Below are 18,825 nucleotides of genomic sequence, written 5' to 3' on the forward strand. Positions count from 1 at the left end.
GTCACCATAGAATATACTGTGCGCCCACCTGCTACGTCAGCAGATGTTTCATAGCTTTATTATCACATTTGTCTTGGTTTTTAGTTGTGTCACGTTAGGCTTTCATTAATGTATGCAGGTCAGGTATTTCAAGCTGTCACAGCATTACTCTCATGGTTCTCAGGTGTAGTATGTTAGGCTGTTATCATGGCATTGCTTTTATATTTACTCATGTGGGAGGTCAGGTGTGATAGGATGTCCTTGCTGACATTACCACATGGTTCTCCACACTTATGTTTCCTTACAGCGTTCTGTGTTTCGTTACCATACACGCCATATTTTCCTGCATTTATTACGCATACGGTTCACACAAGATAACACGTATTCATTTCAACCAGGTACTGACATCACTTGGCTTTCTGTGTCATGGCTACATTCTACACAACTACACCACCATGATTGCGTTTCCACTAGGTTGCAACAGCAGGTAACAAGCAAAACCGCGTACTGCCATACGTTCCCACACAGTATACCATGCCTACCTTCCACATAGTGTTCCTTGCTGATATCCCACACAGTATACCACGCCTGAGTTCAACAGTGTATTACTCAGGTTCCTACTCGGTGTATGTGCTTATGTTTCCCTAGCGGTGTAACATGTACATCTTCCTTCAATGTGACCTGTATATGTTTCTTACAGTATTGTTTTCATGGCTTGTGGTTACGTTTTTCATGTTCAGCGCTGTCATACTACTCTTATGTTTCTCATTGAACATGATTCATTCTACTCCATAACGTTCACACTACGCAAATATTCCTATAGCAGGCACATTACGCATAAAATTATGTATACCTTTCTGGAGCTGTCACATTGTAAATTCGTGACTGTGACATTTATGCTACAATAGTTCCGGTGGCATGTGTTACCTGAGCTGATACCATGCTTCACATTATATTGGTTTGCAGTACCAGACGTTGATACCATAGCGTATATACTGTGCTCGTTTGGTATAGTTGATTTACTGGGCTTTGTGTTAATATACCCGATGCTGTGTTACGTTTCCATAGCTGTCATGTGGTGCATTAATGTCCCTATTGTGGTCATACGGTGCTTATGTTACTATAGCTGATAATTTGCATTACATAACAAGTGTCTATATGCAATGCGTTAGTGTTAACTGATATACGGTACAATAATGTCACTTGGGGCTTATGTTACTGTAGCAGATATACTGGGCATTTTACATTATTTTAGCTGACATATGGGCCTATGTTCTATTGCTGGTAATTGCGTTTTACTGTGGCTTATATATACTGTGTATTAGTGGTTAATTTAGCTGTTCTGCTGAACATTAATGTTGTTCAGGGTTTACACTACTGTAAGCTTATATACAGGGCTTTGTTGTTTTCGGAGATGTTATACGGTGCTTACATTACTCCAAGTGATATACCATGCTTCAACGTTAACGGTTCTCTTCAGAGTCACATACATACGGTTACCTTCAGTGTCACATACATACGGTTACCTTCAGTGTCACATACATACGGTTACCTACAGTGTGACATGCATACATTTCCCTACAGGGTAATACGCATACAGTTCCTTACAGTATACGTTTCATAGTTATTCTCCCATTCTTTTGTTTCAGCTGTCACGTTATGTACGCTTGGTTGTTTTACCTCTTAGGGCCATACGTTCAGTGTGGTTGAAGGCTGATTGCTATCGTCAATCCGTAAAGCCTCATCTTTATAGTTTAGTTTCTGGTCATTATACACGCCTTGTTATAGCCAGGTTGACCTCACCGTTCCAGGTAAGCTTTAAGTCGTCACTTTACATGCCTTTTGTACGTCACACGCTCCCGTGAGAGAGAAGCCTCGTATCGTTGTCATTCCTTTGTATATTATAAATGTTCTCATTTGGGGCAGATTGTATCGTCAATCCACGAGCCTCTTATTGTCTTTTGTCCGTACGTTTCACATGCCCCTGTTAGAGGCAGATAGCTCATGTTATACGGTGCTTACGTTACTTCAAGGGATATACCATGCGTCAACGTTAACGGTTCCCTATAGTGGTACATATATATGGTTCCCTACAGGGTAATACGCATACAGTTCCTTACAGTGTACGTCTCCTAGTTTATTGTCCCCTTCTGTTGTTTCAGCTCTTTTGTTTCATCTTACTTTATGTACGCTAGGTTGCTTTAAGTCTTAGCGCTATGTGTTCGATGTGGTTGGAGGCTAAATGCTGTTGTGAATCCATAAAGCGTGATCTTTATAGTTTCCTTTTTGGTCATTACATACACCTTATTACAGCCAGTTTGACCTCGCCATTCCAGGTAAACTTTAAGTCATCACTTTACATGCCTTTCGTACGTCACACGCTCCCGTGAAAGAGAGGCTGCCCGACAATCCTCGAGCCTCATATCGTTGTCATTCCTTTGTACATTAGAAATGTTCTCATTGGGGGCAGATTGTATCATCAATCCACGAGCCTCTTGTCGTCTTTTGTTTTGTATGTTATATATGCCCTGTTAGAGGCAGATAGCTTATGTTATACAGTGCTTATGTTACTTCAAGTGATATACCATGTTTCAACATTAACGGTTCCCTACAGTGTCATATACATATGGTTCCCTACAGGGTCATATACATATGGTTCCCTACAGGGTAATTAATATGCATACAGTTCCTTACAGTGTAAGTTTCATAGTTTGTTGTCCCCTTCTGTTTCAGCTCTTTTGTTTCAGCTTACGTTATGTACTCTAGGTTGTTTTACCGTTTAGCGCTATGCATTCGGTGTGGTTGGAGGCTGATTGCTGTCATCAATCCGTAAAGCTTCATCTTTATAGTTTCCTTTTTGGTCATTACATACGCCTTGTTACAGTCAGTTCGACCTTGCCATTCCAGGTAAGTGTTAAGCTGTCTCTTTGCATGCCTTTCGTACGTCACATGTCCCTTGGAGAGAGAGACTGGCCGACAATCCTCGAGCCTTCGTATTGTTGTCATTCCTTTGTACATTACAAACGTTCTTGTTTGGGGCAGATTGTATCATCAATCCACGAGCCTCTTGTCATTTGTTTTTGTACGTTACTTACGCCCCTGTTAGAGGCAGATTGCTTGACAATCAACAAGCCTCATGTAGTTTCCGTTTCTATGTTTCATGCGATTTTGTCCGAGGCAGATTGCACTGTCAGTCCACGAGCCTCATGTTTTTTCCATTTCTGCGTTTCATACGATTCTGTCCGAAGCAGATTGCACTGTCAGTCCACGAGCCTCATGTTGTTTCCGTTTCTGCGTTTCATACGATTCTGTCTGAGGCAGTTTCATGTTGTTGCCATCTCTATCTTGCTCTTATGTTTTTTACTATGTGTCTGATTGTGGTCTTAGTTGTACACGTCTTAGTGTTAAGTTCTTTGATGTCGGTTCAGCTTGTTCATGTCTTTTGTACCTGTTGGGAAATTTGCCCTTATCGGTCTTTGTAACCTGCTGGTCATGTATATTTTCTTTTGCAATAAGCCTCAGGGTGTAGCAGTAATAATCTTCTTTACACCTGCAAGTATGTGGAGACTACCTTACTGGTACACGAAACCTCAGGTTAAGTATATTATATACTGTTATGTTTTTTCTATGTGGGTCTGTTGTCATCACTTTATGTATGGCATGATTCAATAGGATTACTTATATGTGTAGCTCGGGACACTTTTCAAATCTTCCTCTTCTGGCATTACCTATCTAAATACCTACTGACGTTTGTGTTTTGGCCACTTTTCTAACCGACTCATTGTACCTTCTGTCTATCTAGCACTTTGACATTTTCTATATTTGACACTTGGGTTACCTCTATCCATGCGCACCCTGGTAGTACCATCCTGGTAGGTACTATGGGTCTAGTAGTGCCAAGTGGCACATCTAGAAATTTATCTTGGCTTCGGCTCCATAAAAGCTGCGCCAGCTTCTGGGTAGGGGCTTCTCTTTGTCAGTTATCACTTAGATGTTAAGTAAGTCAAGGGCACTGTTATCGCTCTGTTCCATTGACACGTTCCAACCTCCGGCTGTTAACTGGAGTATTTTGTCTGTTATCTTGGGTTCATATGACGTAGGTTATGCTTAACCATTAATTCATGTATTACCTAACTGAGGTATTTTTGCCCCCTTCTCTAGGATACCCTCCACGGCCACCCAGGCACACCCCAGGCCTAGTTATTCATTCAAGTGGTACCCTACTTACGGTACATATAAGAATCTGACCACAAGTGGAGGTTAGCTGAAACAGTTAACCTAATTTGTGGGAGGAGTCTGGTCTTTATATACCCACCTGATCCACACAGGTGCTGTCGCCAGCATGCAAGATGTCCCCACCCTCCCTTCCCCTTTTTTTTCTACAGTCACTCTCAGGGTATCCCCCTTCTCTAGGATACCCTTCACGGCCACCCAGGCACACCCCAGGCCTAATTATTCATGCAAGTGGTACCCTACTTACGGTACATATAAGAATCTGACCACAATTATATTTTATTATTTTCACATTTACATCTCTCACTTGTCTACGGAGGGACTGTCACCATTATGGACTCATCGCCTAGGACGGGTATGTTAGTAGGCAGGGATAGAGGAGTGGGCGTGAATAGTGTGCATGCCTTCTCTGCCCATACTTGACATTTTCACAGGCCCCATATTTGCATTTGCTAAGATGGAAGCAATGACGGCTGTAATAGAGCAAATGCAGGGATTAACACATTTAGTATAGTCCCTTGCTGAAAGGGTTCAGGCTCAGGAAATAGCTAATGCTCAGTCAGTGGTCAGTCCTCCAGATGTTTCGAGTGAACCAAAGATTAATCTTCCTGACCGCTTTTCTGACTGAAAGAGATTTGTTGTGTTCAGGGAGGGTTGTAAGCTGTATTTTTGCCTAAGACCACAGTCTACTAGCACAGAGGTTCAGAGAGTAGGACTTGTAATGTCATTGCTGCAAGGAAATCCTCAGGAGTGGGCATTTTCTTTACCTTCCTCAGCTTCTGAATTAAGTTCTATGGATGCTTTATTTTCTGCTTTGGGCCTTCTTTATGATGAACCTGAATGAGCAGCCTTTGCAGAGTCTCAGCTGGTTAATCTGAAGCAGGGGCGAACAAGCTGAGGAGTACTGTGCTGATTTTCTGAAATGGTGTACTGCGTCTGGTTGGAATATTCAGCCCTTAGGTGTCAGTTCAGACTAGGATTATCTTATGCTATTAAAGATGTCCTAGTGAGCTATCCATCACCTGATTCATTAGAACAGGCCATGACTTTAGCAGTTGACAGCGACTTGACAGACGTTTGAGAGAGAGAAGTAGTGAAGGGTCTATTTCTTCTGTCTCTCACTCTCCTTCCTCCATGTTTTCCTCCCCAGGAAAGAAAATCTATTTAAAGGAAAAACAACTCATGTTTCTTTTGTGGAGAGAAGGGACATTGGATCCAGAATTGCTCCAAACGCCAGCAGTCAGAAAAAAGTCAGTGCCTAAGTGACATCTGGGGAGGTCATTTGGGCGCACAGGTATCTCCGAAATTGTCTTCTAAACTTTTGTTGCCTGTGCACATATTTTTTGTTGAAAAAAAAAAAGGATTTGGTAAAGCGTTTGTTGATTCAGGTTCTGCTTCTAATTTTGTTGATCTGAATTTTATTAAGTCTTTGAATTTACCCTTGAAATTGTTGGAAAGTCCCATCCCCATTGCTGGAGTAGATACACTCTTGTCAGGTTGTGGTGTCTGCTCTTCCACTCCAGAGGTGGGATTACTGGTGGGTTCTCTGCATAAAAAAAAATAAAAAATAAAAATTTTTGTTCTGGAAAATTTGTTGGTAATTCTGATTTTGGGATAACCTTGGTTAAGAAAACATAATCCTGTCTTTGATTGGTCCTTTGGGGAACTCATGCATTCTTACATGCGTTGCAACTCTTGGTGTGGCCCAAAATAATCTACCCAAATTTATTTCAGATTTTTTATTTTTCTGAGGAGGCCTCTGCTTTGCCCCCACATTGAGATTATGACTGTGCTATTGAACTTGTACCTGATGCCAAGTATCCTAAGGGAAAAATTTATAATTTGTCTGGTCCTGAAAGAGACACTATGAATGATTTTATGCAGTCAAGTTTGCAAAAGGGTCATATTTGTCCTTCTGTATCTTCTATGGGAGCAGGATTTTTCTTTGTGGCAAAGAAGGACGGAGAGCTAAGGCCTTGTATTGATTATCAGAGTCCGAACAAGATTGCAGTCAAAAATCAATATACGGAAATCAAGCAAGACACTTGGCACTGCCTCGGAATACACGGCAACAAGTCTATTACTGTCAGAAGGCTGAGCGCTTGTTTTGAACAGCTGTTAATCGACGGTGCTCACGCCCTGTGGGCGTGAAACGGCGCCGTCGCTTCGGACAGAGCTATATTATACCTCCTGCCCTGCCGTAGACATCGACCCGTATGTAGCCACTGTACTCAGTCTCCAATAAAGTTCACAGCATCAGATCGATGAGTGATCCGCTTCTTCTTTAATCTTCTTTGGATTTTAAAAATCAATATACGTTGCCTCTAATTGTTTAATCAAATACAGGGGGCATGTTGGTTCTCTAAACTGGACCTTCGAAGGGCTTATAACTTAATCAGAATAAAAGGGTGATGAATGGAAAACAGCTTTTAATACCCCCGAAGGTCATTTTGAGTATCTGGTAAAGCCTTTTGGTCTCAGTAATGCCCCAGCAGTTTTTCAGAATTTGGTCAACAATATTTTCGGGAATTTTTGGGTAAATTCCTAGTAGTTTATCTAGATGATATTCTGATTTTTTCTTGTCTTGTGATTGGTCATCTCATGTTTCCCATGTATGTTCTGTTCTTCGGGCAGAATTTTTGTTAAACAGGAGAAGTGTGTCTTTGGTGTCAAAGAGGTACAATTTTTGGGGTACATTTTAACTCCAGGACATTTTAAAATGGATCCTGAGAAGGTTAAGGCTGTTTCTGTTGGGTGCGTCCTACTTCTTTAAAGGTACTACAACGGTTTTTGGGCTTTGCAAACTACTACAGAAAGTTTATTAAAAATGTTTCTATTGTCACAAAACCATTGACAGATTTGACTTGTAAAGGGGCAGATCTGGTTAACTGGTCTCTGGAGGCAGAGGCAGCTTTTGAACATCTTAACCCCTTCCCGACCCATGGCATACATTGGGTGGGCATGTCAGGGGCCCGCGGGTTGGGTCCACGTCATGAACAGGAGATGTCCGCTGCTATCAGCAGCTGACATCTGCTAGTAATAAAGAGTATATGTACAAAAATTACAGAGGGAAAAAGCGCTTAGATCCAAGGCCCACCACCTTTATTAAAAAGGGAGAGGACTCACCCAGTGTACGTGGAGCGGTACCTATTTATAGGTGACCAACCCCACTAACACCCACAAGCCTCAGGTTAATCAACACAGAACGTAGTCAGGTTAATCAACACAGAACGTAGCCTCTTCATAAATCCACAGATCTGGAGAGCGCATAGTCTTCCTGGGACAAATAAATGCCCGTAGAATACCAGAATATAAACATATGACAAACGTAAAAATTGACCAGCGCTTAATGAAGCAGGACTTGATATATTATAGTGAAGGATAAGGTGGCATTGCACTTACTCCACAGTGGGGGATCTAGGTGGTTATTTCACCAAAGATACCCCTCCACGTTAGCTTGCATCACTCAGCCCCGGTCAGGATACCGATTAACAGTGCCAGAACAGCCAGATATTCAGGAATTAATTTAATAAACATAGCAACGCATTTCAAAGGCTAAAAACTACCTTCTTCCTCAGGCTTACATTTGATAATAAAACAGTGCTTCAATTTATACTCACACAGCGTCTCCTCAGACACCGGCGCCTTCCTTTTACTACATCACTTCCGGTTTCTTGTTCACATGACCGCGGTCACATGTCCGGATCTGTACATGTCCAGATATAGCACACGCTATATCTAACCCCATGCGTCTCAGCCTGGAACGCACAGGGAACAGACATGCGCAAAAGAGGGCCTAATCGTCTCTCTGTGCATCCACTGTTTTATTATCAAATGTAAGCCTGAGGAAGAAGGTAGTTTATAGCATTTGAAACGCGTTGCTATGTTTATTAAATGAATTCCTGAATATCTGGCTGTTCTGGCGCTGTTAATCGATATCCTGACCGGGGCTGAGTGATGCAAGCTAAAGTGGAGGGGGTATCTTTGGTGAAATAACCACCTAGATCCCCCTCTGTGGAGTAAGTGCAAAATCACCTTATCCTTCACTATAATATATCAAGTCCTACTTCACTGAGCGCTGGTCAATTTTTACGTTTGTCTTTTGTTTATAATCTGCTAGTAATGACGGACATCGGAGATCACGCCGATATGTCCATCATTTAACTGTTTAAATACTGGTTTCTAGTGGTCCCATAGGCACACCTGCGATGTAATCTTAGCAGGGAGGGGGCTATGGGTTGCTAGGGAAGCACGAGGTCTTGCCATGTCCTCGGCATCTTCCCTGGCTCTGCTATTGCTTAGGGCTCCCTTTGGCAGCCCTTAGCAATCGAGCACAGCTTTCATGGATCAATGTAATGCAAAAACATTACATTGATCTATGTAAGCCATCTAATGACGGCTTATGATAGGCCCCTAGGGGGGGGGGGTCAAAAAGTGTGTGTAAAAAATTGCAGATTTTTGGTTACATTACATCCCAAAAAAATCGCCAGTGATCAAAAAGCCAGAACTACACAAAAGTGGTACCATTAAAACCACTCATGGCGCAAAAAACAAACCCTAACACAATCCGTAGGTGGAAAAATAAAAGTTATAGGGATGAAAACATGGTAATGAACAAAGTTTTTTTTTAAAGGTTTAATATTTTTTTTACCATAAATCGTACTGACTCATAGAATAAAGATGGAATATCAGATTTACCGTATTTTGAACTCTGAAAGAATTATTGCCCTTCAAAATTGTGCAATTTAATTTTTTTTTCCAATTTTGCCCTTTGTCATTAGAAAAATAAAAAAGTTATGGATCTTAGAATGTAAGGAGGAAAAAAATGTGAGCCAGAAATCCAAATTTGCTGGGTCATGATGGGGTTAAGGGATGCTTCATCTCTGCTCGGATTTTAGTTAAACCAGATCAGATCAAACCTTTTATTGTTGAAGTTGATGCTTCTGAAGTTAGTTCTGGAGCAGTTTTGTCACAGGGAACTGCTTCTTTGACTAAGTTACGTCCTTGTGCCTTTTTCTCTCATAAATTTTCCGCAGCTGAACAAAACTATGACGTAGGAAATCGAGAACTTATAGCAAACAAGTTGGCTCTTGAGAAATGGAGACATTTTCTTGAGGGGGCAGTTCAGGTTATGGTAATCATTGACCATAAAAATGTAACCTTCCTTGAATCTGCCAAACTTCTCAATGCTCGCCAAGTCCGGTGGGCTTTGTTCTTTACTCGGTTTTATTTTGTTATTACTTGACCAGGTTCTACAAATGTCAAGGCTGATGCCTTATCTCGGAGTTTCAGTGCTTCTTAGCCTTTATGTTCAAATCCAGAGACTATTCTGCCAGAAGGTGTGGTTATTTCTGCAGTGTCTGCTGATTTAACTTCTGAGATATTAAATAATCAAGGCTTGGTCCCTCCAGAGACTCCTAGACGCAAGATCTTTGTACCTAGTCAATTTCGCCTCCATATTATTGAGGAGTCTCATTGTTCTCCGTTAGCAGGTCATCCTGGAATTCGGGGTAAAAGGAAATTACTTCAAAGGTGGCTAACTCTCAACAGTGCTTTTGTTGCTTCTTGTGAAATTTGTGCTCGAGCAAAAACTCTGCAGACACGTCCTGCAGGAGAGTTGTTTCCATTGTCCATTCATAAAAGGCCCTGGACTCATATTTCTATGGATTTTATGACCGATCTACCTCCATCTAAGGGAAAGACCGTTCTATAGGTGATGGTGGACAGGTTCAGTAAACAGTGTCAACTCATTCCTTTTAACCCCTTAAGTACCAGGCTGATTTTGGCCCTATGGTGCCAGAACAGCAAAAGAAGAACACAACATACTATTTTGGAAACTACACCCCTCAAGGAACGTAACAAGGGGTACAGGGAGCCTTAACACCTCACAGGTGTTTGACAACTTTGTATTAAAGTTGGATGTGTAAATGAAAAAAACAAAAACTTTTCACTAAAATGCTGGTGTGGACATCAAGTGCTCTGCTGGCGCACTACAATGCTCAGAAGAGAAGGAGCACCATTGAGCTTTTGGAAAGAAAATTAGTTTGGAATGGAAGTCAGGGGCCATGTACGTTTACAAAGCCCCCTGTGGTGCCAAAACAGTGCCCCCCCCCACATGTGACCCCATTTTGGAAACTACACCCCTCACAAAATTTAATAAGGGGTGCAGTGAGTATTTACACCACACTGGCATTTGACAGATCTTTGGAACAGTGGGCTGTGCAAATGAGAAATTACATTTTTCATTTTCACGGACCATTGTTCCAAAAATCTGTCAGACACCGGTGGTGTTTAAATGCTCACTGCACCTTTTATTACATTAAGGGGTGTAGTTTCCAAAATGGGGCCACATGTGGGGGGGGGGGGGTTCTGGCACCATGGGGGCTTTGTAAATGTGACCTTCAATTCCGGACAAATTTTCTCTCCAAAAGCCCAATGGCGCTCCTTCTCTTCTGAGCATTGTAGTGCACCAGAAGAACACTTTACATTCACATTTGGGGTATGTTCTTACTCAGAAGAAATGGGGTTACAAGTTTTGGTGGGCTTTTTTCCCTATTTTCCCTTGTGAAAATGAAAAATTTAGGGTAACACCAGCATTTTAGTGAAAAAAAAAGTTTTTTTCCTTTTCCCATCCAACTTTAACAAAAATTGTCAAACACCTGTAGGGTGTTATGGTTCACTATACCCCTTGTTTCGTTCCATGAGGGGTGAAGTTTCCAAAATGGGGTCACATGTTGGTATTTATTATTTTGCGTTTTTGTCAGAACCGCTGTAAAATCAACCACTCCTGTGCAAATCACCAATTTAGGCCTCAAATGTACATAGTGCGCTCTCTCTTCTGAGCCCTGTTGTGCACCCGCAGAGCATTTTACGTCCACATATTGGGCATTTTTGTACTCAGGAGAAATTATGTTTCAAATTTTGGGGGTCTTTTTTTCCTTTTACCGCTTGTGAAAATGTAACGTATGGGGCACCACCAGCTTGATAGTGCAAAAAAAAAATGTTTTTTTTTACAAAAACATACAAGTGGAGACCCCAACTTTACCTTTTCATGAGGGGTAAAAGGAGAAAAAGCCCCACAAAATTTGTTAGGCAATTTCTCACGAGTACAGAAATACCCCCTGTGTGGCACTAAATTGTTGCCTTAAAAATACGACAGGGCTCCGAAGTGAGAGAGCACCATGCACATTTGAGGCCTAAATTTGGGATTTGCATAGGGACGGACCCGGATGCAAGAATTACACTTGCCACTGATACCAAAATTACCCTACGGCAGTGTGTCCCAAACAGGATGCCTCCAGCTGTTTCAAAACTCCCAGGATGCCTGAACAGTCAATTGTTGTCTGATAATACTTTTTTTTGCTACAGCTGGAGGCTCCGTTTTGGAAACACTGCCATGCCTGATGTTTTTCATTTTTATTGGGGGGGGGGGGGGGGGGGGGGGTAACTGTGTACGAGTATGTGTATATGTAGTGTTTTACTTTTTATTTTGTGTAGGTGCAGTGTAGTATTTTTAGGGTACATTTACACTGGCGGAGATTTACAGCGAGAACTTGCAGCAAGAAACTCACTGTAAACCCGCCCGTATTAATGTACCCTGTACATTCACATGGAGGGGGGGGGGGGGGGGCAAGCCTACAGCTGTTGTTAAACTACAACTCCCAGCATGCCCTTTAGTTGTCATGCATGCTGGGGGTTGTAGTTATGCAACAGCTGGAGGCACACTGGTTGCAAAACACTGAGAGTTTGTTACTTAACTCAGTGTTTTGTAACCAGCGTGCCTCCAGCTGTTGCAAAACTACAACTCCCAGCATGTACGGTCTATGAGTGCATGCTGGGAGTTGTAGTTGGCAACAGCTGGAGGCACTCTGGTTGTTAAACACTGTTAGGTAACAAACTCAGTGTTTTGCAACCAGTGTGCCTTCAGCTGTTGTAAAACTACAACTCTAAGCATGCACTTACAGCTGGAGGGCATGATGGGACTTGTTGTTATGCAACAGCTGGAGGCACAATACTGCAACTCCCAGCATGCCCTTTGGCTGTCCGCGCATGCTGGGGGTTGTAGTTATGCAACAACTGGAGGCACAAAATGTGCCTCCAGCTGTTGCATAACTACAACCCCCATCATGCACAAACTACCAAAGGGCATGCTGGAAGTTGTAGTTGTGCCTTCTGCTGTTGCATAACAACAGCAGGAGGCCAGCCTTACCTCCTGCTGCATAGTAACAATCCGCCTGCCGTCAACGCCATCTCTGCTGGGGCCCTGATCCCACCGCCGATGCTGGGGTCGGGGGCCCTAGCCTCAGGTGAGGGCTCCCGGCACCCGCTCTCGCCCTCCAGAACAGGGGACGGAGCAGGTGCAGTTAGGGACACCCCCACAGCAGGTGTCCTGATTCGTCGGTCGTTATGGCAGACGAATCAGGACGATCGTGAGGTGGCACCAGTTCCACCTCACTCGTGCTGTTAAAGGATGATTTTTTTTGTGCCCAGACAGCTGAAGGCTGTCTGGGCATGCTGGGAGTTATAGTTTTGCAACAGCTTGAGGCAGCCAAGTTAGAAAACACTGGTATACAGTATATACACCTATTTACCCCACCAGCAGAACAGTGAATGCAGCTCTGGACTAACAGGATCAGGAGCAACATCTGTTATACTCCAGAGTTGTACTCACTATTCTGCTGGTGGGGTCACTGTGTATATACATTACATTACTTATCCTGTACTGATCCTGAGTTATATCCTGTATTATACTCCAGTGCTGCACTCACTATTCTGCTGGTGAGGTCACTGTGTACATACATTACATTACTGATCCTGTACTGATCCTGAGTTATCTCCTGTATTATACTCCAGAGTTGTACTCACTATTCTGCTGGTGGGGTCACTGTGTATGTACATTATATTACTTATCCTGTACTGATCCTGAGTTATATCCTGTATTATACTCCAGAGCTGCACTCACTATTCTGCTGGTGAGGTCACTGTGTACATATATTACATTACTTATCCTGTACTGATACAGAGTTATATTCTGTATTATACTCCAGAGCTGCATTCACTATTCTGCCGATCACTGTGTATATACATTACATTACTTATCCTGTACTGATCCTGAGTTATCTCCTGTATTATACTCCAGAGTTGTACTCACTATTCTGCTGGTGGGGTCACTGTGTACATACATTACATTACTTATCCTGTAAATCAATCCACTTAAATCTACCAATGAGGCCACAAATATATACACAATGAGCTAAAATGTTTACTTTTATTAAAGGTCACAATAAAAAGACATTGCCTCACAATAAAGTGCTCAAAAAAGTTGCATCATATATATATTACAAGATGAAAGACATAAATCCAGGGTGGGGTATAGGATACAGGTGAATAACCTGACCTAACCGACCCTGCCTATTCTAGCCCCTTGCCCTGACTAGAATACGTGTGGACAGGGACAAGGGATATAAATGATGTACAAAACCAAAAATATCAAACATAGAAAAATAGACAATAAAATGACACAATATGTCTAAACTCTTACTCCTTATAACCTTATAAGGAGTAAGAGTTTAGACATATTGTGTCATTTTATTGTCTATTTTTCTATGTTTGATATTTTTGATTTTGTACATCATTTATATACCTTGTCCCTGTCCACACGTATTCTAGTCAGGGCAAGAGGCTAGACTAGGCAGGGTCGGTTAGGTCAGGTTATTCACCTGTATCCTATACCCCACCCTGGATTTATGTCTTTCATCTTGTAATATATATATGATGCAACTTTTTTGAGCACTTTATTGTGAGGCAATGTCTTTTTATTGTGACCTTTAATAAAAGTAAACATTTTAGCTCATTGTGTATATATTTGTGGCCTCATTGGTAGATTTAAGTGGATTGATTTACTATAATATATCTCCAAGGGTGTACGTATCAGTGGTTGAAGGACCATATATTTCCTTTCCTTGGTTAGTTTTTGACATTACTTATCCTGTACTGATCCTGAGTTATATCTTGTATTACAGAGTGGCCTACAACTATATATGTGGGAACTATTACTGTGAGGCAATACAAATGATGGTTTGTATAGTGGTGAGGATTGTGCTGGAGAAAAGAGAATAACATTTTTGTCTGGCAGGTTTTGTGGAGACGAGTCATGGTCGGGAGAAGTCATTATGATGGCCTTGGAAGAAAAGGAAAAGTGAGCTCCTTTGATCAGAGAAGACGCCCCCTGTGATTGACTCAGAGAAGACGCCCATGTGAGTCTATAATATCATGCTGTATTCTTCTGATTGTGTAATTTGTACATGCTGCAGTTATGTTTAGTAAAACAACTACACCCAGCATTCCCTCACCACTGCTTATATGGTACTGGGAGTTGTAGTTTCACATGATTAAAAAATCTTTAGCTCTTTTCCCTTACTTGGCAATTGGTATATTTGATTATTATAGTTGAAATAATTTTCTGCAACGCTCTACACCAGCGATGTCCTTCACGCCAAGTAGGGAACCTGCTAAAAACTTGAACCCCCTGCTACTGTCACCTGAGCCCCACCTCAGCTTAGAACATAAAGTAGCCTCGCCTAATACATGCATGCTGTAATGCTCCTTATTGGTGCTTGTGTTCCCTGACTTGTAGTGGCATCAGCTGCGTAAAGCAAAATCTTGTAGGGTCGTGCAAAATTGAGCGGCCTCGCCCCCTTGTCCCCCTCCTTTTTGTGCCTTCACCCTCAGCCACGCCCATGACCCATGCCCCGGATCTTTTGGAGACCTAGAAATGCCCCTGAAAATCAATATTAGAAAGAGCAGTATTACAGGCAATGCTAATAGGAGTGACCAGAGGGATTTTACCTTGAGCTAGACATTTTCAGATGATAGGATTTTAGTCATTTACTAACCTTTGTTTTTACACAAAAGCCAATATGTACAAACAACCTCATTACACGTCATGCTTCCCTTTCCAATTAGAAAAAATAAAAAGCTTTTTAGTCACAAATATAGATGCTGGTGCAAACTTAATGTAAAAGATGTGGCCCTGCCATTATGGTTTCCATTATAGCACAATATCTGAAGTCAGTGTGAACAGAGCCTAAGGCAATACCTGTAGCTGATGCTTATCTGATAATTTTTTTTCTTAAAGGGAACTTGTCATCATTTTCATGCTGCCTATAGCACTAGTCATGAGGGCAGTTCTTGGTGGCTTCTCCCAACCTCACCATTCTTGATAGAGATATGTTAACCTGTTTGGGTAAAAGAAAAGATCTATAAACCAAGACCAGTGGGACAGGTAGGAGCCACCAGGAACTGCCCAATGACTCTAAGTTAAGGCAGCATAAAAGCCATGATAGGTTCCCTTTAAGATCTTACTGCTTGGCTGCTTTGTACTTCAGCTCCATTAGATCAAAGCTGTCATCTGTGGCTCCAGTTTAGCTACAGTGCTTACCAGGGGCGTTGCTAGGTCTCCAAAAGACCCAGGGCTAGAGCCCATAGCCCTGCCACACCCCCTAACCACACCCTCAGATACGCCCATAAGAGAATGCATGAAGCATTATCAGGGACATTACTCCTCCATTCTGGTGACCTGCGGGTGTCCCACCAGGAAGACCTCTCCAATCCCTCAGCTTTTTTTACGTTTACTTCGTTCACCGCGGAGGATAGTAAACATTATATTTTCAAAGATCAGACATTTACGCATGTGGCAATACCAGATAGTGTTTTTGTTGTTTTTTATTAAATTTTAAAAATTTTATTGGGGGGGGGGGGGGGGGGGGGGAGTGGAGGAGGGTTATATATTTTCTAAATCTTTTTTCTACCTGGCTAGTTAGCAAATAAAGGGGGAATATCATGCATTTTTTTTCTTTTTTAACCCCTTAGGGACATGTGCCATAAATGTACGCTACAGCGAGTAAAGTCTGTCTGCTGCAAAGAGATGCTGTTCTCCTGCTCTCCGCGCCTAGCTGAGCCTGAAAGGTTGAAATCTTCTGATACCATGGCTGTGCGCGGAGGGTGGGAGAACAGCAGGGCTGACAGGTGCCAGAAGCATTATGTCACTTCCCAGAAGCCACTGCTGTCTTAAAGCAGCAGTGGCAATAAAAAAAAATAGCGGTAGCCAAAGACTGAGCAATGTTGTGGTTCTACCACAGCAAGGGTGTGTTGTTTCTGATCTGCTTTTCTGTATATGACCTTTGCCTCTTTACCTGATGTTGCCTCTGTCCGACCCAGGTGTACCTCTCTGACTCTTCTGTGCATGACTCTTACAGTTGACAATGAACCTGTATATGTATTTTGTCAGCTGTTTATCCTGCTGCCAAGAAAACATCTTTAGCTCTGCTACATCTACACCTTGAGGCTGCTCAACCCTCATTGGGATAAATCTCCCGCTGCTGACCAGCACCAACAAGTGGAGCTGCTTTTTGCTACTGACTGTTTAACCCACAATGGACTGTGCTGTATCTCCTGCTATTACCATCAGGCTACTGACCAGCTTCACCTCCACCTGTATCTCCAGTACATGTCTGACCTTCCTACCAAGCATTTACCTATACTGGGATCACTCTGGGTGCAGAGACCTGGTATCCTCTAGTAGCAGAAGTTTGGAAACATGTGGCACATGGGGAGAGTGAGAGTAAGGGGAAAGATATGGCACATGGGAGGATCAGAGTGAGGGGAAAGAATTGGCACGGGGGGGGGGGGGGAATCAGAGTGATTGGAAAGATGTGGCACTGGGAGGGTATTGGAATGAAGGGAAAGATGTTGCACATAGGGGGTGGATCAGAGTAGGGGAAAGAAGTGGCATGGGGGGTCAGAGTGAGGGGAAAGATGTTGCACATGGGGGGGATCAGAGTTGGAGGAATGATGTGGCACATGGTGGGGGGAGATTCAGAGTTGGGAACTGATGTGACACATGGGGGGGGGATCAGAGTTGGGGGGAATGATATGGCACATGGAAAAAGAGGGGCATGGGTCAAGTCCTGAGGAAAAAAGAGTGGGAACTCATCCAAGATTTCCACTCAAAGGTTGGCCTCCACAGGACTCCTGCTAATGGGAATGGTGTTCCTGCTGTAGGAAAAGTGCAGGAACTCAGTTCCCATGCGTTCCTGCAGACTTGAGGGGGGGGGGAATAGAGCTGGGGGAATGATGTAGAACATAGAGGAGGGGGAATCAGAGTTGGGGTAATGATGGGTAATGGTGGCTGATAAAGGGGGAGGACTTATGTGGCACAGAGGGTAAAAAAGGGGTTGAATAAAATGGCACATGGGGGATTGGGAGTTGTAATTGCATGGGGACAAGGGGGAAAGGATGTGGCTCAGGGAGGGGTTCAAAGGGATGATGAATTAAGTGTCAAGGAGTGAATCAAGAGGGGGAATGAAGTGACAGGAGGGATGAGATCAAGGGTGGGAATGAAATGGCAAAGGGGGAATGAAATGGCACAGGTGGTGACAAAATGGCTCAGGGGGTGATGAAATAGCACATGGGGTGATGAAGGGGGATTGAAATGGCACAGGGGATGATGAAGGGGGGTTGAAATTGCACAGGGGGTGAGGAAGGGGGATTGAAATGGCGCAGGGATATGCTGATATTGGATACTGACATTACGTAGTGTGTTGTAGGACAGGTGATGCGATACTTGCAATTGGTGGTACGGCGAAGGCGGGGTGGCGGGGTGTATCATCAAACTATGCATATCTTAAAAGGGTGTCACCAACATGAAAAGTTTGGAAAGCTCTGTTGGTAAGGGAACATTGGCTGATGTGTATAACACAAGTCTATCACAGAATTCCAGTGCATAGACAGCTTACTTGCATTGCAGGAATAGTGGTGAGCGGCATAGACCATATTCGAATTTGCGATATTTCGCGAATATATGGACGAATATTCGTCATATATTCACTAAATTTGCATATTCGTAATATTCGCGTTTATTTTCGCATATGAGAAAATTCGTACGCCGGTCTCACACAGTAGTATTAGAGCCTTCTTTACACCACACAAGCTGGAAGCAGAGAGGGATGATCACTGTGATGTGTACTGTGAAAAAAAAAAGAATATTCGTAATTGCGAATATATAGTGCTATATTCGCGAATTCACGAATATGCAATATTTGCAAATAAAATTCGCATTGCGAATATTCGCGTGCAACACTATGCAGGAAGGGCAGAATGATTATAAAGATGGGGTAATGGTGTTAGTAGGAAGAGTGATGGGAGGAATAAGAGGAGTTTGTGTTTGAGTATAGTGTTGGTTGCATTAATTTTGTACCACTGTTTTAAGCTAATTTTAACTATGAACATATGATTTTTGGGTGTATATTGTAAAGTTCTGTGCTTTTTCAAGTGTAAAGCTATTTAAATACATATTGTATTCCTGATTAAGTTATTCAATTGAGTGTGGGTGAATGATGCAAGTAGAGATCCTACAGGCACAACATAGTAATCGTGTTTCAAGAAATATATTCATTTACAGGTCAGTAGTGAGATTGCCTGAATTATCATGTTGTTTTGTAACAAATTACAGTTTCCTTGGAAACCAGCAAAATCATGAGGGGAAAACTCTGCATAATACATATACAGTGGTCCCTCAAGTTATAATATTAATTGGTTCCAGGATGACCATTC

The sequence above is a fragment of the Hyla sarda genome, chromosome 7 (genome assembly GCF_029499605.1).
Source record: "Hyla sarda isolate aHylSar1 chromosome 7, aHylSar1.hap1, whole genome shotgun sequence".
In the NCBI taxonomy this organism is placed as follows: Eukaryota; Metazoa; Chordata; class Amphibia; order Anura; family Hylidae; genus Hyla; species Hyla sarda.